The sequence below is a fragment of the Manis pentadactyla genome, chromosome 7 (assembly GCF_030020395.1).
Source record: "Manis pentadactyla isolate mManPen7 chromosome 7, mManPen7.hap1, whole genome shotgun sequence".
Lineage (NCBI taxonomy): Eukaryota > Metazoa > Chordata > Mammalia > Pholidota > Manidae > Manis > Manis pentadactyla.
The window spans coordinates 29,644,168-29,670,402 of NC_080025.1; the positions used below are offsets into that span (position 1 = coordinate 29,644,168).

The 26,235-nt window shown below is 40.1% G+C and overlaps 1 pseudogene; it reads right to left on the bottom strand.

The window, feature by feature from the left end:
* Positions 1 to 25,526, bottom strand: part of LOC130684340 (protein Hook homolog 3-like) — an 83,541-nt pseudogene extending 58,015 nt beyond the window's left edge.
* Between the last annotated feature and the right edge of the window lie 709 nt (positions 25,527 to 26,235).

The window sequence follows — 26,235 nt, forward strand, 5'->3', positions numbered from 1 at the left end:
CCAACAGAAGTAAGATCACGAGAATAAAAAACAAGTTATGTTTTATAGCAGCAGATTCACAGACTCCAAGAAGTGACTAGTGGTTACCAAAGGGGAGGATGGATGGGCAGGGAGGGAGAGGGGGATTGTGGGCTATCATGATTGGCGCACATGGTGTGTGTCGGGTCACGGGGAAGACAGTGTAGCTCAGGGAAGACAGTGTAGCTCGGGGAAGACAAATAGGAACTCTGTGGCATCTTAATACACTGATGGGCAGTGGCTGCAATGGGGTATGGGGGGGACTCGATAATAAGGGTGAATGTAATAACCACATTGTTTTTCTTGTGGAAACCTTAATAAGAGTGTATACCAATGATACTTAAATAAAATAAAAAAAAGGTGAAAAGGTGGGAACCAAATATGGCCAAGCATTAACATTTTTAAAATATTGATGGAAGTGTGTGGGTGTGCCATATTATTATTTTTATTGTGTTCTGTATGTTTCATTTATACCACCATTTTTAAAAGAAATCAAAGAGACTTGATTATAGAGTTCTTAAATGTGGTGGTTGGAGATGGAGAAGAGGGAAGTGCCTTTGTTTTTTTATTGGAATAAAGTTGAAATACAATATTTAAAAAAATAGTGTTTTGCATGCATGCTAACAATATAACCCCACAGAGAAGGGAAAACGACAATGTAGGAAAGAGGGAGAACTGGTAGGATGACGATGCTGATGGGGAGGCAATGCAATCCAGCAAACGGCGCAGGCACTGCCCTGAGGCAGGGTCCCCGGCCCCGTGGCTCCCGTGTAGGCCCGGGCAGCCAGGCAAAGTCAAACCGAGGCTGGGAGCTGGGTGAAGAGTCATGGGTCCTGTGGAAATTCTGTTTGTTCCAACTTTCTCAGAAGTAGGTTGTATCCTGCCTTGTAGGTAATCAGAGAGACGGGGGAGGTAGTATTGCAGGCTGGCGTGAGAGTCACCCAGAGAGTGGGGCAATGACAGGGAAAACAGTCTGACTGTGAGATTCCACAACGTAACACTTGCAGTGCTGCGGTGAGAAACGTGAGATGAGACCCATCGGCACGCCTATTGTCTTCCTGCTAGGTCCAGCAGCACAGGTGAGCAGCAGAGCCGCCAGGACATCAGAATTAACCAGAGTTGTGGTTTTTCCAAACAGATACAAGAGAGAGACAAAGGAGCTAAAAGGGCATATGAGGGAGTGATTGCAGCTGACTGGCGTTACAGATGAATAAGAGGAAAGAAAGAGAGGCGGTGGAGAAAGACCCTGGTGAAGCCCCCACTGGCACTAGAGAACTGCAGAATTACTGGAGACTTGGTTCAGGGAATAAGATGGACAGAGAGGAAGTAGTGCTCAAGAGTAAAAAGAAAATTGAGATTATGGAGGGATTATGTATTACTGGTATAGGGCATAGGGTACGATCATGGGAATGAGAGGCTGAAATCGGGCAAAAGACAAGATCAATGGAGAAGAGTTCAAGATACAGAGAGGCACGGACATGAGGGACCATCCAGGTACAGATTCAGATCACCAGGGATTCAGACAAGAGTAGTGCTGGGAAGGGCAGCAGTGTACCAGGTCCCACACTGCTGAGAAATGAGGGAAGGACAGCAACAATGAGGGTAGTGGGTGAGGTCCTAAGATCTGAAACGGGGTTAGGGAAGACCAAGGGGAGTGGTCTGGAACCTGCACTGCTTCTGGGCTACGTGCTACCTGAAGCCTGTGGGAGGAAAATCAGCTGTCACCTGAGAAGCCTGTAAAGGGAGTGTTGATAGGAAGAACCAGATTTCTTTCAGAGCCAAGGCTATATCAGGGCAAAGCTCTGATGGTTCTTTGGCATATGTACTATGGGCTCACCAAGAATCACCAGTTTTACAGCATAAACAGCCAATTCAAATTCTTGCTCTCTTATAAAATTCACTGTGCTCTCCAAAATGAACACAAAGAGTGCTGCTTTGTGAACGTTTTTACCAAGTCTAATGTTAATTTTTCTTCAAACTGAGAAGGTGAAAACAGGAAAGTAAATTCTATAAATTTGAGTTTAGATAATATTAACAGTCACAGTTCCTTAAAGACTTCAGTAAAAAAAAAAGTTTCATTTTGTATTTGTTGATGCACATATATAAAAGGATAGGCTACATCTTAGCATTTTCAGTACCTGGTCTATTAGTAAAATATATTTAAATGAACAAGAATCTAATCATCCCTGGATCATGTTTCTACAGTCATTAGGCAGGGAAAACATAATCATGTCCTAAAAATATGGGAATTTTTTCAATAAATAGTGCAAAAAAAGTAAAACATTGATCCTTATATGTTATACAAAAAGTAACTCAAAGACCAAAACATAAGTACTTAAACTATAAAACTTCTAGAGGAAAACACAAAAGATTATCTTAGTGACCCTGGGTTTGGTAAAGATTTAATTAAGTAATTAAAAAAGAAACTAAGAAAGAAAAAAGTTAGACTTCAAAAAAATTAAAAACCTTTGTTCTATGGAGAATATAGCCAATGATTCTGAAACATCTTCCTATGTTGACAGATAGTCACTGCACTAGTGAGGGAGGATTTAATAACATGGGTAACTGGTGAACGACTGTGTTGTGTAGTTGAAACCAACTAGGACTGTATATCAATTATAATTCAATGAAGAAAAACAAACTTTTGCTCTGCAAATACAGTATTAAAATGAAAATGGAAGCCACAGATTGGGAGAAAATATTTAAAAACAATATCCAAGAAAAATATATGTAATATGAATATATAAAGAACTATAAATTCAGTAACAAGCCAATTAAAAAGTAGGCAAAAGAATATACAAACAATTCACCAAAGAAGATATAGAGATGGCAAGTACATGAAAGAAGATCGTTAGTCAATATAGAAATGCACATGAAGGACACCACCAATAGAACAAAAAGGCATCGTATAGTATGGGAGAATATATTCATAAATGACAGATCCAATAAATGGTTGACATCCAAAATATATAAAGAACTCACACACCTCAACAAACAAAAAGCAAATAATCCAATTTAAAAATGGGCAGAGGAGCTGAACACACACTCCTCCAAAGAAGAAATTCAGATGGTCAACAGACACATGAAAAGATGCTCCACATTGCTAGTCATCAGAGAAATGCAAATTAAAACCACAATGAGATATCACCTCACACCAGTAAGGTTTGCCACCATCCAAAAGACAAACAACAACAAATGTTGGTGAGGTTGTGGAGAAAGGGGAACCCTCCTACACTGTTGGTGGGAATGTAAACTAGTTCAACCATTGTGGAAAGCAGTATGGAGGTTCCTCTAAAAACTAAAAATAGAAATACCATTTGACCCAGGAATTCCACTCCTAGGAATTTACCCTAAGAATGCAGCAGCCCAGTTTGAAAAAGACAGATGCACCCCTATGTTTATCGCAGCACTATTTACAATAGCCAAGAAATGGAAGCAACCTAAGTGTCCATCAGTAGATGAATGGATAAAGAAGATGTGGTACATAGACACAATGGAATATTACTCAGCCATAAGAAAAAAACAGATCCTACCATTTGCAACAACATGATGGAGCTATAGGGTATTATGCTCAGTGAAATAAGCCAGGTGGAGAAAGACAAGTACCAAATGATTTCACTCATCTGAGGAGTATAAGAATAAAGAAAAAACTGAAGAAACAAAACAGCAGCAGAATCACAGAACCTAAAAATGGACTAACAGTTCCCAAAGGGAAAGGGACTAGGGCGGATAAGTGGGAAGGGAGGCATAAGGGGGGGTAAAAAGAAAGGGGGCATGATGATTAGCAAGTATAATGTGGGTGGGGGGCATGGGGAGGGCTGTGCAACACAGAGAACACAAGTAGTGATTCCTCAGCATCTTACTACGCTGATGGACAGTGACTGTAAAGGGGTTTGTTGGCGGGACTTGGTGATGGGGGGAATCTAGTAAACATAATGTCCTCATGTAATTGTAGATTAATGATACCAAAATTTAAAAAAAAAAGAAATTCACATTAAAACTACAATGATAGAAATGACAGGGAAGATGGTGGCGTGAGTAGAGCAGCGGAAATCTCCTCCCCAAACCACATATATCTATGAAAATATAACAAAGACAACCCTTCCTAGAATAAAGACCAAAGGACACAGGACAATATCCAGACCATATCCGCACCTGAGAGAACCCAGCGCCTCTCAAAGGGGGTAAGATACAAGCCCTGGCCGAGCGCCCCTCCTCCCAGCTCCCGGCGGGAGAAGAATAGGCAGAGCAGCAAGGAGACGGAGCACAGGACTGCCGAACACCCAGCCCCTGCCATCCACGTCAGAGTGCAGACACAGTACGTGCACAGGGGGCCCTGGATGCTAGGAAAACAGGGCAGCAAGAACAGTGAGCGGGCACCGGAGGCCGGGTGCCGGAGGATATAAGAAAAGTGCGCGACCAATTTTTTTTTTTCTTTTTGCTGCTTTGTTTGGCGAGCACTTTTTGGAAGTCTTAAAGGGATAGGTACCCCAATACTAGGGAAACAGGGCAGCAAGAACAGTGAGCGGGCACCGGTGGCCTGGTGCAGGAGGACACCAGAAAAGCGAGCACCTTTTTTTTTTTTTTTTCTGTTTTGTTTTGGCAAGCGCTTTTTTTGGAAGTCTTAAAGGGATAGGGACCCCAATACTAGGGAAATAGGGCAGCAAGACTGGTGAGCAGATGCATGATGCTGGCGCCAGAGAATAAAGAAAAACGAGAGGCCAACCTTTTTTTTTTTAATTAAAAAAAATTTTTTTTTTTTTAATTTAAAATTTTTTTTCTTTTTTTTTTTTTTGGTGGTCGTTGTTTTGTCTTGGTGGGTGCTTTTTGGAAGTCTTAAAGGGGCAGGGCGGGACACTTAATCCAGAGGTAGGGAATCCGGGGATCTCTGGGCACCCTAACCCCTGGGCTGCAGGAAGCAGGGAGACCCTTAAGGAGATAAATGGCCTCCCAGCCGCTCCTGCTCCAAAGCAACTCCACGACTTTGGAGTAGCTGCCCGAGCCAGGCCACGCCCACAGCAACAGAGGAGATTAACTCCATAGCAGCCGGGCAGGAAGCAGAAACACTGTCTGCGTGCAGCTGCCCAGCACAAGCCACTAGAGGTCGCTGTTCTCCCAGGAGAGGAGGGCCACAAACCAACAAGAAAGGAAGTCCTTCCAGCCGTCACTCGTCCCAGCTCCGCAAACTATTCCTATCACCATGAAAAGGCAAAGCTACAGGCAGACAAAGATCACAGAGACAACACCAGAGAAGGATACAGACCTAACCAGTCTTCCTGACAAAGAATTCAAAATAAGAATCATAAACATGCTGATAGAGATGCAGAGAAATACGCAAGAGATATGGGATGAAGTCCGGAAGGAGATCACAGATGCCAGAAAGGAGATCGCAGAAATGAAACAAACTCTGGAAGGGTTTATAAGCAGAATGGATAGAATGCAAGAGGCCATTGATGGAATTGAAATCAGAGAACAGGAACGCATAGAAGTTGACATAGAGAGAGACAAAAGGATCTCCAGGAATGAAACAATATTAAGAGAACTGTGTGACCAATCCAAAAGGAACACTATCCGTATTATAGGGGTTCCAGAAGAAGAAGAGAGAGGAGAAGAGATGGAAAGTATCTTAGAAGAAATAATTGCTGAAAACTTCCCCAAACTGGGGGAGGAAATAATCGAACAGACCACGGAAATACACAGAACCCCCAACAGAAAGGATCTAAGGAGGACAACACCAAGACACATAATAATTAAAATGGCAAAGATCAAGGACAAGGAAAGAGTGTTAAAGGCAGCTAGAGAGAAAAAGGTCACCTATAAAGGAAAACCCATCAGGCTAACATCAGATTTCCCAACAGAAACCCTACAGGCCAGAAGAGAATGGCATGATATATTAAATGCAATGAAACAGAACGGCCTTGAACCAAGGATACTGTACCCAGCACGACTATCATTCAAATATGACGGTGGGATTAAACAATTCCCAGACAAACAAAAGCTGAGAGAATTTGCTTTCCACAAACCACCTCTACAGAACATCTCACAGGGACTACTCTAGATGGGAGCACTCCTAGAAAGAGCACAGAACAAAACACCCAACATATGAAGAATCGAGGAGGAGGAATAAGAAGGGAGAGAAGAAAAGAATCTCCAGACAGTGTATATAACAGCTCAATAAGCGAGCTAAGTTCGGCAGTAAGATACTAAAGAGACTAACCTTGAACCTGTGGTAACCACGAATTTAAAGCCTGCAATGGCAATAAGTACATATCTTTCAATAGTCACCCTAAATGTTAATGGGCTGAATGCACCAATCAAAAGACACAGAGTAATAGAATGGATAAAAAAGCAAGATCCATCTATATGCTGCTTACAAGAAACTCACCTCAAACCCAAAGACATGTACAGACTAAAAGTCAAGGGATGGAAGAACATATTTCAAGCAAACAACAGCGAGAAGAAAGCAGGGGTTGCAGTACTAATATCAGACAAAATAGACTTCAAAACAAAGAAAATAACAAGAGATAAAGAAGGACACTACATAATGATAAAGGGCTCAGTGAAACAAGAGGATATAACCATTCTAAATATATATGCACCCAACACAGGAGCACCAGCATATGTGAAACAAATACTAACAGAACTAAAGGGGAAAATAGACTGCAAAGCATTCATTCTAGGAGACTTCAACACACCACTCACCCCAAAGGATAGATCCACTGGGCAGAAAGTAAGTAAGGACATGGAAGCACTGAACAACACAGTAGAGCAGATGGACCTAATAGACATCTATAGAACTCTACATCCAAAAGCAACAGGATATATATTCTTCTCAAGTGCACATGGAACATTCTCCAGAATAGACCACATACTAGGCCACAAAAAGAGCCTCAGAAAATTCCAAAAGATTGAAATCCTACCAACCAACTTTTCAGACCACAAAGGCATAAAACTACAAATAAACTGTACAAAGAAAGCAAAGAATCTCACAAACTCATGGAGGCTTAACAACACGCTCCTAAATAATCAATGGATCAATGACCAAATCAAAATGGAGATCCAGCAATATATGGAAACAAATGAAAACAACAACACTAAGCCCCAACTTCTGTGGGACACAGCAAAAGCAGTCTTAAGAGGAAAGTATATAGCAATCCAAGCATATTTAAAAAAGGAAGAGCAATCCCAAATGAATGGTCTAATGTCACAATTATCAAAATTGGAAAAAGAAGAACAGATGAGGCCTAAGGTCGGCAGAAGGAGGGACATAGTAAAGGTCAGAGAAGAAATAAATAAAATTGAGAAGAATAAAACAATAGCAAAAATCAATGAAACCAAGAGCTGGTTCTTCGAGAAAATAAACAAAATAGATAAGCCTCTAGACAGACTTATTAAGAAGAAAAGAGAGTCAACACAAATCAACAGTATCAGAAACGAGAAAGGAAAAATCACGAAGGACCCCACGGAAATGCAAAGAATTATTGGAGACTACTATGAAAACCTATATGCTAACAAGCTGGGAAACCTAGGAGAAATGGACAACTTCCTCGAAAAATACAACCTTCCAAGACTGACCCAGAAAGAAACAGAAAATCTAAACAGACCAATTACCAGCAACGAAATTGAAGCGGTAATCAAAAAACTACCAAAGAACAAAACCCCCGCGCCAGATGGATTTACCTCGGAATTTTATCAGACATACAGGGAAGTCATAATACCCATTCTCCGTAAAGTTTTCCAAAAAATAGAGGAGGAGGGGATACTCCCAAACTCATTCTATGAAGCTAACATGACCCTAATACCAAAACCAGGCAAAGATCCCACCAAAAAAGAAAACTACAGACCAATAACTCTGATGAACGTAGATGCAAAAATACTCAACAAAATATTAGCAAACCGAATTCAAAAATACATCAAAAAGATCATACACCATGACCAAGTGGGATTCATCCCAGGGATGCAAGGATGGTACAACATTCGAAAGTCCATCAACATCATCCACCACATCAACAAAAAGAAAGACAAAAACACATGAACATATCCATAGATGTTGAAAAAGCATTTGACAAAGTTCAATATCCATTCATGATAAAAACTCTCAGTAAAATGGGAATAGAGGGCAAGTACCTCAACATAATAAAGGCCATCTATGATAAACCCACAGCCAACATTATACTGAACAGCGAGAAGCTGAAAGCATTTCCGCTGAGATCGGGAACTAGACAGGGATGCCCACTCTCTCCACTGTTATTTAACATAGTACTGGAGGTCCTAGCCACGGAAATCAGACAAAACAAAGAAATACAAGGAATCCAGATTGGTAAAGAAGAAGTTAAAATGTCAATATTTGCAGATGACATGATACTGTACATAAAAAACCCTAAAGACTCCACCTCAAAACTACTAGAACTGATATCGGAATCAGCAAAGTTGCAGGATACAAAATCAACACACAGAAATCTGTGGCTTTCCTATATACTAACAATGAACCAACAGAAAGAGAAATCAGGAAAACAACTCCATTCACAATTGCATTAAAAAAAATAAAATACCTAGGAATAAACCTAACCAAAAAAGTGAAAGACTTATACTCTGAAAACTACAAGTCACTCTTAAGAGAAATTAAAGGGGACACTAACAGATGGAAACTCATCCCATGCTCGTGGCTAGGAAGAATTAATATCGTCAAAATGACCATCCTGCCCAAAGCAATATACAGATTTGATGCAATCCCTATGAAACTACCAGCAACATTCTTCAATGAACTGGAACAAATAATTCAAAAATTCATATGGAAACACAAAAGACCCCGAATAGCCAAAGCAATCCTGAGAAAGAAGAATAAAGTAGGGGGGATCTCACTCCCCAACTTCAAGCTCTACTATAAAGCCATAGTAATCAAGACAATTTGGTACTGGCACAAGAGCAGAGCCACAGACCAATGGAACAGACTAGAGAATCCAGACATTAACCCAGACATATATGGTCAGTTAATATTTGATAAAGGGGCCATGGACATACAATGGCAAAATGACAGTCTCTTCAACAGGTGGTGCTGGCAAAACTGGACAGCTACATTTAGGAGAATGAAACTGGACCATTGTCTAACCCCATATACAAAAGTAAACTCAAAATGGATCAAATACCTGAATGTAACTCATGAAACCATTAAACTCTTGGAAGAAAACATAGGCAAAAACCTCTTAGACATAAACATGAGTGACTTCTTCTTGAACATATCTCCCCGGGCAAGGAAAACATCAGCAAAAATGAGTAAGTGGAACTATATTAAGCTGAAAAGCTTCTGTACAGCAAAAGACACCATCAATAGAACAAAAAGGATCCCTACAGTATGGGAGAATATATTTGAAAATGACACATCCGATAATGGCTTGACGTCCAGAATATATAAAGAGCTCACACGCATCAACAAACAAAAAACAAATAACCCAACTAAAAAATGGGCAGAGGAACTGAACAGACAGTTCTCCAAAAAAGAAATACAGATGGCCAACAGACACATAAAAAGATGCTCCACATCACTAATTATCAGAGAAATGCAAATTAAAACTACAATGAGGTATCACCTCACACCAGTAAGGATGGCTGCCATCCAAAAGACAAACAACAACAGATGTTGGCGAGGCTGTGGAGAAAGGGGAACCCTCCTACACTGCTGGTGGGAATGTAAGTTAGTTCAACCATCGTGGAAAGCAGTATGGAGGTACATCAAAATGCTCAAAACAGACTTACCATTTGACCCAGGAATTCCACTCCTAGGAATTTACCCTAAGAACGCAGCAATCAAGTTTGAGAAAGACAGATGCACCCCTATGTTTATTGCAGCACTATTTACAATAGCCAAGAATTGGAAGCAACCTAAATGTCCATCAATAGATGAATGGATAAAGAAGATGTGGTACATATACACAATGGAATACTACTCAGCCATAAGAAAAGGGCAAATCCAATCATTTGCAGCAACATGGATGGAGCTGGAGGGTATTATGCTCAGTGAAACAAGCCAAGCAGAGAAAGAGAAATACCAAATGATTTCACTCATCTGTGGAATATAAGAACAAAGGAAAAACTGAAGGAACAAAACAGCAACAGAATCACAGAACTCAAGAATGGACTAACAGGTACCAAAGGGAAAGGGACTGGGGAGGATGGGTGGGAAGGAGGGATAAGGGGGGGAGAAGTAGGGGGGTATTAAGATTAACATGCATGGGGGGGTAGGAGAAAAGGGAGGGCTGTACAACACAGAGAAGGCAAGTAGTGATTGTACAACATTTTGCTATGCTGATGGACAATGACTGTAAAGGGGTTTATAGGGGAGACCTGGTATAGGGGAGAGCCTAGTAAACATAATATTCGTCATGTAAGTGTAGATTAGTGATACCAAAAACAAAACAAAACAAAACAAAAAGGGCAGTTCCGGTGTGGTAACCTCCCATGAGTTCTACACAAGGGTATAAAGGGCATATAAAAGTGTAGGCAAATTGTCTGTTTGCGTTTATGCAGAAGATCAAAGCCTAATTGGGCTACCCCGAAAATGAACTAAGATATGATATGAAAGAGAACTTCCAACATCAGCACTCTCTTGAAGACTCATGCCAGAAGATGATCAGCAAAAAACCCCAACAAAGATCCACGCACCGCTACAGCTGTAGATGCACTCATCCCACCAGCTCCTGGACTTGCCATGGGAATGAAGGAGATATCTAAGCTGGCCTGTGCATACAGTAAAACAACAAATTTGACTGGATCTATACTTTTGGAACTCAACCAAGAATTAGGAGAAGTGCAAATTGTAGCGCTCCAAAATCTTACAACTACAGACTATTCACTGTTAAAAGAACATATGGGATGTGAACATTCCCCAGGAATGGGTTGTTTTAATTTGTCTGATTTCTCTCAGGCTGTTCAAGTTCAGTTAGGCAATATCCACCATATCATAGATAAGTTTTCACAAATGCCTAAGGTGCCTAACTGGTTCTCTTGGTTTCACTGGAGATGGCTGGTAATTACAGATATGCGTTGGTTATGTAACTATACTCCTATTATGTTAATGTGTGTGCTCAATTTAAGCAGTACCTTAAAACCTATACATGCTGAATTTACTCTACAGGAAGAGATGTCAAAGAAATAATCAATCTTCCCATGTTTTCTGCCGCCTGCTACTTCTATAGCTTTTCTTCTTCCTTCCTAATTACAACCTTTTAATAGAATTCATGCCTCATATCAAATTTACCGAGTATCATAATTCTTCCAAGTGGTAAAGATACCTCAAGACAAATGCTGGGCATAGAAGCTACAGGGCATAAGTATGCAAAGAAATAAAAAGCTAACCATTTCAAACAATAAGGCTTCTCTCTCACTTACCAACTTTACATTTCCCTGTATGGCCCCGGAGGATGACTGGTTAGCCAGAGACGGGTAAGATTCCTCAAGGAAGGAACAGCCTAAGACAGGCACAGTCGCAGGGGGGTCATCAGGTGAGAAATTGGGGATCAACAGAGGTGAGGCTTAGAACCTCACCCCCCCGTTCTGAGAGGAATCTTCTGCTTATGTGGATGTTTTATTGCCCTTGTCTAGCTTGGATTAACACATAGTCTACAGGCACACACCTGATCATCTACATTTGCTCTCTTACAACACTAAACTATGTTTTCTACCTTTATCTTGTATCTACCTACCACTTCAGCATTTTATTAAAAATAATAATAATAAAGAGAGAAATGTGGTATCCACATATAAATCAAGTATAAAAACCAAATGAGTATTCATATTTGAACTGACTGTTTATAGTTCATAATGCATGAGCAAAACCGAAAGTTTCTGTGATGACTGCCCTTGTACTGTTCACTATGTAACTTATTCATTATGTAAGAATTTGTTCTACATGTAAGAACTTGTTTTTTATGCCTCAGAAGATTGGAGACTTATGAAAATTAGGCTTGGGGTGGATTAATGATTGTGCATTGAGCATTGACTCCCCTGTACAGAATTTTATTGTCGTTAACAACCATTTGATCAATAAATATGAGAGATGCCCTCACAAAAAAAAAAAAAAAAAAAAAAAAGAACAGACTTCCAATGGTAAAATAAATAAGTAACCGGGATATAATGTATAGCATAAGGAATATAGTCAAGATATTATAACAGCTTGGTAGGGTGATAGCTGGAACCTAGAATTATGTATATAAATGTTTTATCACTGTGTTGTACACTTGAAACTAATGTAATGTAATACTGTGCATCAACTACCCTTCAATAAAAAATAATTATCTAAAAAAAAAAAAAAGTTGAGTGCAGGTCTAGAGGCAATGGAATATAATCTTCATAAAATAAATTCAAAGAGGTCAGGCCATGGTTCTCAGGAGGCCCTTCTAAAATGGGCTTAAGAAAGGAAGTTGTAAGCAAATCCTCACACTGGCCCTTCCTTCTTGGATGTCTAGTTAGGGGATCCTATTGTGAGAATTAAAACATTCCGGATTTCTGGTTCCTGGCTCACACGGAAATCCTTAAATACAATGTTTTTGCCTGATTCTAGGCTGCACTCTAATATTTGCTTTTTCTTTCCCCCTAGATGACTACAGGAATCTTCCCTTCCTCCTCTACCTCATCCTCTCCCTTGTTTAAAATGTTCTGTTTGGACTTCTGTATCATCCACAAACACAAGAAAACCATGAGTTTTCAGATCTTCTGTGCTCTTAAAGTGCAGTGACTGGTCCAGCAGTGGCGGAACTTGTTATAAATGCAAATTACTGGGTGCTCCCCAGCCTGCAGAGTCAGAGGCGCTGGGTTGGGGCCCAGCAGTGTGTGTGTCTAGCAAAACCTGTACCCAAAGTTTAAACGTGAGCACCTTGAGAGTGATCACAAAGGGAAAAAAAGATTTTAAAGATGTTTCACAATCCATTAAAAATGTACCCTTCCTTTTGGCTTTTCCTCTAGAAACTGAAGTATCGAATTATGTTATTTTTTGATTCCCAGACTTTTTTTTTTAAATTACAGTGTGGGAGAAGGGATTAGCTGATGATATTTTCACTACATAGCCCCTCTCTTGGTGCTGGTTCATACTTATGTATTATGTCTGTTTTAAAACTTGTCCAGTATGCCAATATACTGCTAATGAATTTTGCTAATTGCTTATAATTTTTCATTCTTATTAACAAATCTGCAACAATCATTCTTATGCATGTATTATTATGAATTATACATGTAATCATTATTAGGAATATTTTCTAAAGTTTGTCTTGGATTAAATATTCTGTACATGGGAAGACTAGAAGCTACTTCTTAATTTTTCTTCCAGAAAAGTTACTGGTAGAAAAATCTCTTCCAGAAAAATTACATGGATTTGTGATTGCATTTAGAGTATATGATATATAATGGAAATGCCTTCTATGTATGATTCTAGCAATGCAGAGGGTTACCAAACATCTTTTGTTTCATTATGTTTTTAGGATAGAATATGTATTGTATTATTTGCTTTAAAATTCTATAGTTATTCTAATATTTCATAAGCTTATTAAACTAACTCTCCAAGAAATATACCTTTCTCAGAAAGGGATGATTAAAAATAATTATGGAAAGTAATGCAATTATTTGTAAAAAATTATCGATGTTTATGGCAAGACAGTCAAAAAAGCACAGAATTTATAAGTTGGAAAGTAGAAGTAGTCTCATTTCCATCTTCCTGTCTAACAGTGACAACTCTTGAAGTTTCTTGTATAATTTTTCAGAAATTTTATATGCTATCATACTACTGTCTAAATTTTAATTTCTGTGATTATTATTGAGTTTGAATATCTCATCAGCTTTGATCATTGTGCTTTGTGGGCCTGTGAAATTGCCATGCACAAGGCAGTCCCACAAATTGGTGTTTTTTCATTTATGCCACTGGGTTTTAAATGATGCTTAGGAAGTTCTTTCCATGCCAACATCATTTGTTTTAGAGTAGTTCTAGTTTAAATGCTGATGCTTACACCTTTAATCCATACACATTTGTGTGGTACATGCTATGTGTTAGGACATATCAGCTCATAATTTCCATTTTGAAACAGAGCAAGTTGAAGGGTTGGAGACTTTCATGAGGTTACACACCTGATCGGTGGCCAGGTCAAACCTATTCTGATTCAAAGTTCAGTGTACACTCCAAAAACCTCCTCAGAGTCAACACGTGGAAAATAGTGGGGATGAGAAGATGTAAGAGAGGACAGAGGGCTGGCGCAAGGGGAATGAAGGGCTGGTGCCAAGGGGACAGGAAACTGAAAGAAACTGCATGTTTCCTCCCCCTCACTCCAATAATTGGAAGACCCAGAAGTGGGATGGACAGAAATAATAACACCTTTGGCCATCCTTTCATCATAAAAGTCAATTTTCTTATTTGAAATTATTTTTTTTCTAGACTTTAATGTCTGTCAAAGTATAATTTTCAAATATTTTTTAAATGACTCATACAAATATAAAACATACATTCAAAATAAATTTAGTTCATCATTGAGGAAATCTACAGGGTGGTAAACTTATCCATAAGCAACGGGGGGGTTTACAGAGTTTTGAAAAAAAAAGTTGAACTCAAATTACTAAGTTAAATATTAGCTATCATCAGCTAATGCCCAATAGGGCAGTACAATCATAAGCTTTAGGGTTATATCTTCTACTCCACAGAAACCATCGGCAACTCTTTTGTACATAAATTTACAAAGTAATATGTAACTTCAAAGGTTGGGCCACAATCAATAATAAGTAGCATGTCAAACAAGGAGACATTCTTTAGATAATTAAATAACCCTAGAATAAGACAGTGCTCCGGGGTGGTACTGAATGAACACACAGCCATCCTGTTGCTTTATTTTGGGTAATTTTCTTAACACATTTGTAATCTAAAACAGAATAGACTTATATAAATAAATATAAATAAAGTATCTTACAGAAATAATAAACTCTGTTAGATTAACACTTTGGTTCAGTGAATTATCATGGGGGACAGCTTGGGGTGGGTGAAATAGGTAAAGGAAATAAAGAGGCACAAAATCTCAATCATAATATAAATTAGGCATGTGAATGAAGTACAGCACAGAGAATATAGTCAATAATTCTGTAACATCTTTCTATGTTGACAGGTAGTCACTACCTTAGCTGGGGTGAGGATTTAGTAATGCATATAACTGTCAAATCACTGTGTTGTATACTTGAAACCAGTATAATATGGTATATCAACTATGCTTCAGTAAAAAAGTATATATAAAAAAGTAGCCCAGAAAGTTAAAGAACTAAATGAGTAAATAAACCAAGTAAATAAAAAAATAAGTCAATAAAATAAAAGTTTAAGTAAAAATAAACCAGGCAAATATCAACAACGCTGGCTGACAATATTAATATAAAACTCCAGGAAGATTAGAATTCGAAGCAGCTGGATTTCAATGGGAAGAGGCCTCTGTGGCATTGCAGCAAAGTAAAGGGAGGAGAAAGTGGTAGTAGGTGACTCTGAAGAGACGGGCAAGCAGCATGAAGCCTCCTAAATGCCCGGTTTTGTTCTAAAGCACAGTTGGAGAGTTTAAGAGCAGAGTGACATGGTGGGATTTTCATGTTAAAGAGTCCCTCTGACTGGGGTGCGGAGTGTTTTCTAGTTGGGCAAGAGTGGAGACTAGGCAGAGGAGGAGCCATAGTCTGGGGGAGAAATGACGGTGGACTGAACTCGGGTGGAAATAGAGAAAGGTGACCAGCTAGGAGACACGTTTCAGAGCGAGGGCTGATTTCATTCATTATCAAGTGACTCATGTGAATACTGAAGATAATGGTGAGGCTTGATGGAAAAAGTGTAGTTCAGGTTAACACAAGTTCCAAGTAAGCATTTACTAAGTAGCAATTACTGTTATTATACTATTATATACAATAATGGGACGGTAATAGGAAATAAAAACTCCATTCTTAAGGAAATATAAGAGAATGGTATAAACACATTTTGCTGATGCATTTGGAATTCTGAATTGAATCTCCATTTGGAAAATTGTAAAAGATCAATATTTTTTTCCATCTTGAAGTAGGAAACCTCAATAGACCAATAAGCAGAGGGAAAATATAAATAAAAACTTAACACCTAAAATTTCTCTAATCTCAAGAATTATGATCTCTGTTCTGTTCCCAAGCATAGAAAAAGATGAGAGAGCATTTCATGGACCTAGTGAAGGTGACGTAACCTTAGGACTAACCCTCAAAATGATAGCACTACCGTTACGTATGAGTACAAAAGGGTAACTCTTAAATAAAGTCCCTTCAAATTGAATTTAATGCTGTGTTAAAAGACCATCCATTTTGATCATTACTGTGAGTCTGCTTTTACATTAAAAGGTTGTTATTATAAATCAGGAAAACCTAAAAAAGTTTGGAGAGAAGGTTTTGATACGCTGCTTAAGAACCTACCGCAGTAAAATAAATGATTGCTAAAATGCCTTCTAAGGAGACAGGACTTGATGATAGATTTTTTTTTTTTCCTTGAAGGATGGGTAAACAGATTTGGGACCGAAGCTCAACGGCTGCAGAGTAGCTTCCACAGATGAAAGTTCACCTTCCCTGCTTCTCTTTCCACGTGGAGGAGAGCTCAGCCATTCCTCCCATTAAACACTGGATATTAAAGACTATACCTTATAATTAGCACCAAATTAATTAGTCCACCTGGAGTGCCCAAGTCTTTGGTTCTGGCCTCCTAGTCTACCAGAAGTTTCTTCAGTCTCGGAGTACAGAGTTCACACTGGTCTCCTTCATGCCTGTATCTTAAGGTCTTCAAACATTGAAAATAGGGCAAAAACATTCAATAAACTGAGGCAGTGTAAAGTGCCATAAAATAATTGAAAGAGTAGTCAATCCAGGGAGACCAACATTTTCACACTAGAGAAAAATAGAGCAAAATTATTAGCATGAAGGGTGGGAAGGGTTCTAACCATTCACCTTCAAAATTAGCTAATGATTACAAGTTATTTTTAGGAACAAGGTAGGGAATTTTTGTGTAAGTGGTTTGGTTTGAACTAAAACATCAAGGGTGAAGAGCCATACAAGTTTTGCATATCAGTTTTATTTATAAAGAGAGGAAATTGAAGTGAACCAAAATGTCAATGCTACTTAAATTTCAGTGTTATATCATGCACAGAGATTTGATGCAACCACTGAAATTACATTAAGACTGATTAATTTCAGGGAAAGGTTTGTTTTATAGTATTGAGTTAAAAATGCAGAAAACAGATTTGGATATGCAATAGGATTACAACTTTACAACTTTTTGAATACACACACACACACAGATGTATACACTCTTAGATAAATTACCCCAAACACCAGAGGTATTTTGATTCTGTGGTGGAGCTTTAAATGATCAGCTTCATACTTTTTAACATTTTCTAATTTTTGTTTAATATACTTTTATAAGTTTAGTAATAAAATAACACTTAGAGTACTTTTTCATAAAAATATTGGGACTAATGGGCTACCATACTTCACTATTCTGTCAGTTTCTAAAGATTAATAATAAAATAAACACTAAAAAAAATGTGAAAGAAAATTTCCAACAGTGGATGGTTAATTTATGGGACTCATTAACATGAGTTTATGCAGCACTGAAAGATTTTTATCAATAATAAAGCCACCAAATGTTATTAAAAACACTTGAGAGCTATTTAGGGTAATCAAATGTTTCAAAATCAAATTAAGACACATAGTTTGATAGATCTTGGCCTAATTATGGGATGAAATGTTCTATTTCAAACTGGTCATGACTTAAGAAATCTGGTCTCTATGGCCCTGACTTCTCCTACCGTCACTAAGATCCAGAGCTGGGCAGTCCTAGTATTTAGTTCTGTGCTCAAACCAGAGTGTCAGAATTTCGAGGGGCTTTACTTAGTAGTAATATCTAACCTTTATTTCTTAACTTGATCCTCATAGCATACCCATGGAAAATAGATTCAAAGAAATTCAATATGACTTGTTAGTTTTAAAACTGGTAAAAGATTTAGCAGGAATTCAAACTCAAACAGTATGACTGTTGAAGAGTCTGTGCCATTAATCACAACTTGTCATACTGACTACCTACTATTTAGAGTAATGAATAGAACTGTCATAAAGTAAAAATATTCATGAATCCCAGAGAATAATTTCCCAAGGATCCGAAAACCTCAGCTGGAAAAAAAAGAAGAAAGAAACTAAAAATCTTATTTCATGGAAATGTCTTCAATTGCAAGTTGTCATGGCAACATAAAATTTTGTTTTTCTACCTAGTCAGACAATAAAAACACAAAATTAACTGTCTTCGGTATTTATACAGTCTCAAGAATACCCCTGCTCCTCTTCCTTTCCCCACTCCATGGGCCACAGAGTGAGAAACACGATTCCGGTTTACCCTTTCAACTTTGTGCAGGAGAAACGACTCCTTTCCCATGCAGCTGCGGTCACCTGATTCCCGTGCTCACATAGAAAACACAAGACTGGAGCTGGAGCTCAGGTGGGCTCGGTGGCCTACCCTTTGCCCACATGATGTTTTCTCATATTCAGCTGAGTTTTCCTCGGACCTGAAAACTACAATTTTGCAGCTTAGGATATGACTCTTCTCTGGAATATTGAGATCATAGTGGTGCATGTGACTTAACGTTATGCTGGCAAAACCAGTCAGTGATATTGCACTGTCCGGGTGTCTCCTAGATCATTTGATATTTTGCATCCTCACTTTTCACTGTCTTTCCCCCTCCAACACCTGCACAGTCCGGTTTGGGAATCTCAGGACGAGACAGTGTTTTCATTCTGGTTCTCCAGGTCCCTCCCTCCCTTTAACCCTTTATTCTTTCCCCTCCTCATTCCCAGGAGCAGATTCAACGGTGCCCCAATCCCTCAAAAAAAAAAAATATATATATATATATATGTCCACTTGGAAACTGTGAATGTGACCTTCTTTGGAAAAAGGGTCTACACTGATGTAATTTAGTTAAAGATTAGGTCATCCGGGATGCGGGTGGATCCGGTGAGAGCGGAACTTATCAGCGAAGACATGGACCGGAGGGGAGAGACAGAGGCAGAGGAGGAGGCTACGAGCCGAGTGGACTCATCCTACCACAAGCACGGAACACCTGGGGCCTCGAGGAGATGGGAGAGGAGGGGAGGGACTCCCGCACTGAGCCTTCGGAGGAGTGGGCCTGCCCACACCCTGATTTCAGACTTCTGACCTCCAGAACTCTGAGAGAACACATTTCTGTTGTTTGAGCCCCTCAAAACTGGGATAATTTATTACAGCTCCCGGAGGAAACGAATACACTCCCTTGAACCTCATTTTGCCTGAAAACAGCCAATAGGTGTTTTCCAGGGCCTGGGTTTTGCATCGGTTCTTAGGATCTGTCAGCTCACCTCAGTCAGGGTTGTCTCGAATTCCTCTTAGTGAGAAAACTCAAAGTCGCTTCACTGTTTAAAATCTCTGTTTCCAGATGACTGCTTGGGCTCTCTCCTTGATCTCACTTCCTTTACCCTTCTGTCCATTTCCCCTGGGCTCTGCTAAGCATTCTTTGGATCTTTAATTTTGGCACAGAAATCTGCACCCCACCTAACCTCCCCAGCAAAGTCAAACAACACACTGCTTTGTTGATCTCTGTGAACTGTGATGACATCTGATCTCTTTGTCTCTCTCTACTACTTCCCCATCGTGGCCTCAAACCCCCACTCAACATAATAAGCATGCCCCAGATACCAGCAGAGATGGCAATTTCTCAAGGAAATACCTGAATTCTCCTCCTTACGACTTATATCTGCAAACCTCAGCCTCCTTCAACAGCTATTTTTCTTCTCCTTGTAAGCATCAGGAGTCCACTGCTGTACTTTGAATTTCCCCAGCATAGTACATATGTATTTATTTTTCCTAAATGGTTGCTTGATCACTACAAAGAATAAACTTCCTAACCTTCCCTGACTATTTGCACTAGTCCTTTTCTTCTGCTCCATTCTGGCACATTTCCAATCTCCACTTCCTTTGTTTTCTCATTTAAACTACCTCGAAGCTCTTCTGGGAGTTTGTCACAGCCATGCACCTTTATTTCCAGAGCAGTCTATGAAATGTAGCCTCTCTTCTCTCCCTTGGTCCTGATTCTGTGGTTTTCAAGTACTGAGCCTTCTAGAGTAACTGTTGGAAGTCCGTCTCTGGCATGAGCATGGTTGAAAGCTTTCCAAGTGATTTGGGTGTGCAGTCCCGAAGCCAGAGCTCTAACCCACCCTGCACTTAACATTCTGGAAATCACTCAGATGCCAATTGCAACACGTTTCTCCCAGATGCGTGAAATCCAAATTCCTGAGCCTCCCATTCGAGGTCTCAATTCTTCCCCAATCTAATCTCTTGCTGTAATCTACCTTGATATCTCTTTCCTGCCAAGCTAATTTCCTTGTATTCTTTACGTCTAAAGAAAAATGACCCCCTCCCACCCAAACACAAATGCACACACGCACACAACATATGATGGACCAAGGGACTTTGGCGGCGCATTTGCAGACAGGAGTCTGAGAGGTTTATATTTTCCACGCTGAAACGCTGGATGCAAGAAATGTTGATAGAAACGGGGCAGGGCTAGAGTATTTGAAACCAAGTCAGCCCCTCACCCAAAGCCAGAATGTTTGTTTCTTCATTAGCTCACTGTGCTTTCTTCAGAGATACTTGAAAACTAATATTTATAGTAAGCAAGTAAGTTTACTGAAGGAGCAGCTTTGTGCTGGCTGATGTGGAAGCGCACACCCTTCCATCACTTGGGCTTTAGCAGAAAGCACAGCTTATTCACGCCCTGAGCAATGTCAGTGACAGATGGTTACCCTCCTGGGCAGCGGTTGCAATGCTGTTGTCTGGTGATGTGCTGACAGCCTCTCCCCTGAGGAGGGGGGCAGCTTGGAAACATCCTGGGGAAAAATTCCTTCTCCCACCTTTTCTCAGAAATGGAGATGTTTACAGTTTTCACCCAAATGAAAGAAAACTAAAAGTGAAACTACATTTTTCCAGTCTGACATACACTTATGATGCAGGAAATCCAGTTTACTAGGGGATTTTTTTATATCAGCTCAGGAATGGAAATGTCTATGGGGTCTCCATCTACTGAATCACAGGACAGATTGAAGAGGCTCCGAATGTCATAAGCACTGTTGTTTCTCAACAGAGGAAACAACAAAGAGGGGAACTCTGCTTGTGGCCCTACCCAGGGTTCACGCACCTCACAATGGGATTTTTCCTCATGTAGGTGTACATAGTTAATCCCCAAAACAGTGTGTTGAACTATTGGTCTTTTTTTCCCCTTGTGAACCATGGTGGGAATATTCCTGAATCCAATTACATACAGAGTGGAGTTTTTAATGAGCACTGGATGGAGTCCGCAGAACTGCATTCTAGTCCCTACACTGGATTTATCAAAGCGCTTCATGCCCCAATAGCAATCCAGCGGAGATGGCACCAGATCCCCATTTGATGCTTGTGATTCACTCAGGGCCACAAGACTTACTAAGTCCCAGTTAGGGTGACCGACAGAATCTAGTTTGCCTAGAACTTTCCCGGTTTGGCACTGAAAAATTCCACATCTTGGGGACCCCTGTGGTCCAGCAAATGGAGTCCCTTGGTCAGGTTGGTGGCAGTGTCAGAGAACACAGTCCAGTACAGGAGCTACAACTCGACTCCACATGACACCCTGAAGTCATTCTTTTCGAGGCTCAAAGGACCTGCAGATCTCACAACCAACAGTTCTCTGGGGAGCCGTGGGGCCAGCAAACAGGTCAGACCTTCACTCGTATTCGTATTAAAGCTCAGAGGTGAAGAAGCACTGGAGTGGGTATTCAATCAAAGCTCACCAAATTCCAGGCCATTCTTTGATCACCGTTAACTGGCGAATTAGGCTTAGGAGGGAAAAATTGGATCTAGTAAGTTCTGGCAAGGACTACAATCTTAGATCTCTGGGCTCTTAGCCAGGTAGGCCGGGCCCTTGTTTACAGTGTAGTGGAAAAAAAGATGTCAAGAGTCCCAAATACTAGTTCTGCTTTTGCCACTAATATGACCTTGGACAAGCCTACTTCGTGGCGACTTCAGCTGGCCCCAAAGTAAAAGGGTCCAGATGGTTTCTAAGGACTCCTACTGTTTTAACGTTTACATTCAAAGGGTAAAGTGTTGATAAGTGCTAACTGATGGAACAGAATGGCATTACAGGATGAGCCCCCGGTAGAATTAAGAAATAACTGCTGTTTTTTCTCCAGCGTTCCCTTCTCCTCTGAACAATTTCTGAAAATACCTAATTCCTCCTCCCAGGCCCTGAAAGCACTCCAGGCATATTGTGTTCACTCTTTTCTCCCCCTAGCAAGTCATGATAAACTGATTTGCTCAGATAATCGCTCTCTATTGAAGTTCTGTCTTTTTCTGGATGACTTCAGTTTTCTCAGAAGTTTACTGAGCCAATCAACAATCTATTTTGTTTTTTTAAAAAAACTGGCATTAGAACATTCTACTAAACACTCCTCTGCTGTTACCACCACTTCTCTTTTGTTAGTCACACAGAGCTCTTTGAAGCTCCTTTTCCATGTGTTTATATGACATGTCTCTTAATGATTACATAAATTAAACACACAAACAAATCAGCAGCTCAAGAAACCTATTCTGACCTGATCCGAGACTCTATCCTTACCAGAGAATTTGGAAGAAGAAAGCCGTAATCTTCAGAAATGTGAAATCTTCCTAACGTCAATAACAGTGCTGTCTTCGAATTCTGACTTGGAAACTCCGTAATTTTCTTTGAAGTGTTGGCCCTGAAGTGGCTACTGAGGAGAGAGCTGCTCCAAATGCATCAAAGACCTCAGTCAAGGGAGCTTGAAAGACATATTTTCGTTGCAGTTAGTCAAACTGTGTCTCAGCAATGGGGGGAACTTTGGACCGAGGTTAACCCTCCATCAGAGCAGACTCTGATGCAAGGCTGAGTAAACAATTACACTACTGATTAAAACAAACTGGCCAGCCAAAGCATCTCAGAAAAGAATCCCTCCATTTTTGTCCTACACCCGTATATAAGAAGACTGGTTTTAAATGCAGAGATAAAATTCTGCTTCAGAAAAGGGGAAATGACCCAGACCTTAAGTCGTGACTGATCCCAAATGCCCTGCCAGGAATCTGGTCCACAATGAAATTTGACAAATTTATCCCAAAAAAGTGAACCATTACAACTAGAAGTTACTTACATTTAGACAGATATTCTGGATGGGTGTACAGTAGAGTGGGGCAGAAGACCAACTCCAACTCTCTCCGTAAGTCAGGTGTCTGCACATAGTTGGAAAAATATATTCCAAGGTTATGAGTGCTTTGATCTACTTAAAGAAATAATACTTATAATCACTTTTTCAAATCTCCAATTGCATTAAAGGAGGATATGTATGTATTTTTTTAAGTTTAGCCAATGAGGTAGTGGATAACAAACTTGAGAAGAGCCTGAACAGATCAGATCATTTGATTTTCCCCTCTTCTTTCATCCAACATCTTTTGGGAACCTACCAGTAAGGCGGGTGATTTTACCTAGAAGTAGATACCACTCTTACTAATTTGGCAGGTTAGTAATCTGCCGCACACGCACGTGAATACGGTCATTGTCTTCATCCATTGCCGTCGTCCATTGTCTGCTGATTATCAGCAGAGTGAGGACTGGAGGCGAGGTACCTTGATTTCCAAGCCATTGCTCTGTCCACTCCATCAAGCTGCCAGGCTCTTTGCCAGAAGTACCGTGATGGTTTGAATTCACTTCGCACGGAGCCAGTGACAGGTCCCAGCTTGCAGATCTGCACTAGGCAAATTCTGCAGGCTTTGCCTTTTCTAGTGGCCCTGAATTTACTCATAGGTTGAAAACAAATTTATTCGGAAACTAACTGATCTATTCACACCCGTTTTCTAAGATAAATGTGAAAGCTAAACGTGGGAAGTGATCTGATAATTCATTAACAATTCCCCCAACCCCACCCCGAGGGTTCAGCTCTGAAGGTTGTATGTCAAAAGTAGCCTAACTGGTTTATGGCTCTGCAGGCACTTGCACAATCCTCGGTAATCCCGCTCCCCCCACTCAGTATCCAACCAGCTCAGAGATCAGTGTCTTATGCCTCCTAAATGTAATTTCTCAAACTTGCTATCATCTTCTTGTTCTTTTCATGAATGTCAGATGAAAAGATGGCCCAGTTATTTTTGTTTATGCTGTCATGTCACTTTCCTCCATTCCCTCTGCACCCTCTCAAGAATTTACTGTAACATTATAAAAGCATAGAATATAAACCATCAGAACTGAAAGAAACATTTCAGTAAAAGATCTCATTCGACACCCTCATTAAATATAAGGCAAAGCTGGACTTATGAAAGTGAAATGACTTCTCAAATGTCACCCTGGCAGTTCGCATCAGAACTGGACTAGAATTCTGACTTCCTGCGTCACAGCCCAGTCAGTACTCTCACTGTTAATTTAGCCAGGACTGCCCGCGGGCGAATCTCTGCTCTATCACCTATCAGCTACGTGCATGGCTTTTTAACAGATGTGGTTTAAAATTGCAAGCCTATTTCCACATCTGGAAATAATAATGTTCATCTCAGGGACATTTTGTGATGAATAAATGAGAAACCAAAAGTGAAGCACTCATTAGACAACAGTAAGTGTCATTTTTCTCCTACTCTTTTTGCTTCATTCTGGAAATCCTTTTTTAATATCATGTTTTTCTGGTTCTCTTTCCTATCATTCTGGTTATAATATCTTTTGTATTTCAGTTGCTGTCTCCTTTTTATATTTCAGCCCTGAACATATAGATATTCGCAGTGTCATTATAAACATTTCTCTACCTCTGTGTTCTTATGTATTTCTCCCTGATCTTAACCATCAATTCTATGCCCAGTTTCCCAAGTTTGCATATTCAGTCTTGACTTTTTCTGCTGCCAAGGTTTAGATCCATAGTACCTGTGGGTCAGCGGACACCTTGGGTCCTGCCATAAAGAAACCTTTCAAGAGCTTCTCACTGTAAAGTAAAATAAGTTCAAATATCCTTGGCCTGGCATTCAAAGCTGTCCATACCTGACCCCAATCACCTTTCTAGCTGTGCAAAAATCTTCAATCACCTTGGACTCTTTCACCTCAAGTTTCAAGTTCAAGCTGCTTTGACTATTACTCATACCCTTGTCTCATCCTTTCTGTTACATTGTAAGCTCCTTGAAGAATCCACGTCGAACCCAATTTTGTATTTTCCTTTAGCAGCAAGCCAGGGTCTGGTACTCAATAAATGCTTGTTAAATGAATGATCTCTCACAGTCTCACTGTGGACTATATTTTTAGAATGGGGGGCTTCAAGCCAGTAATAGTGTGTGCTCATCTCTGTTGTACTACGGTCAGCCCAGCCCCAGAGACTTACTCTTCAGTATGGAGCACAGCGGCCACACACTCCAGGAAGCTCTGCTTGGCATCTTGTTTATCAAGAGGAAGGTGGTTAAACATAAGCATGCCTAGAAACTTCCTGTCTTACCAGTGGGGCTTGGAGTTTCAGAGTCCTGGGTTTTATAACTAGCTTGCACATGACTTGCAGGAGTATCAGTACTTAAGAAAGGTTGTTTGTTTTAGACTGGCTGCCAGGGCCTTTGGAAATGGAGCAGGCAGTATTCACAAAAAGGAGAAAAAAATTCCCAACGGAAATTTTTAAGAGGTCGTTTACGTGTTTACTAGATGGCACTTTCAGATAGATTTAGCTTCAGTTTCAAATTGACGAAATCCAAAAACTGAAAGGTCAGAAGCAGTCAGCCCAGATGACGCTAGAAGGCAGGGTGACAAACTTGGAGATTATAAAAGTCATCCAAGTGACTGAGACTATCCTTGTATCACCCAGTAATTACTTCTTTGTTCATAAATTCCGTGGGACTTCCCAGTCCCTTCTGGTCAACTTTCAGGCATCTGGCATTTTGCCTCCCTTTTTTTTCTTCTCTTTTTGACATCAGTTTACTGTTGGTGGTCTCTACAGTTCCGGTCCTAACTCCCTCTCTTCCCAATTTGTTCCCTTTCCTGGGTGATCACATCCATTCAGAGACTTCAGCCATCATCTCCAGGCTGATGACTCCCAACGTTTTGTCTCTAGTTGGATTTCTCCTACCATCTCCTAGACATCTTCACTTGACTGCTCTACAGAGCTCCCTCTGAAATATCTTGACACATCAACCAT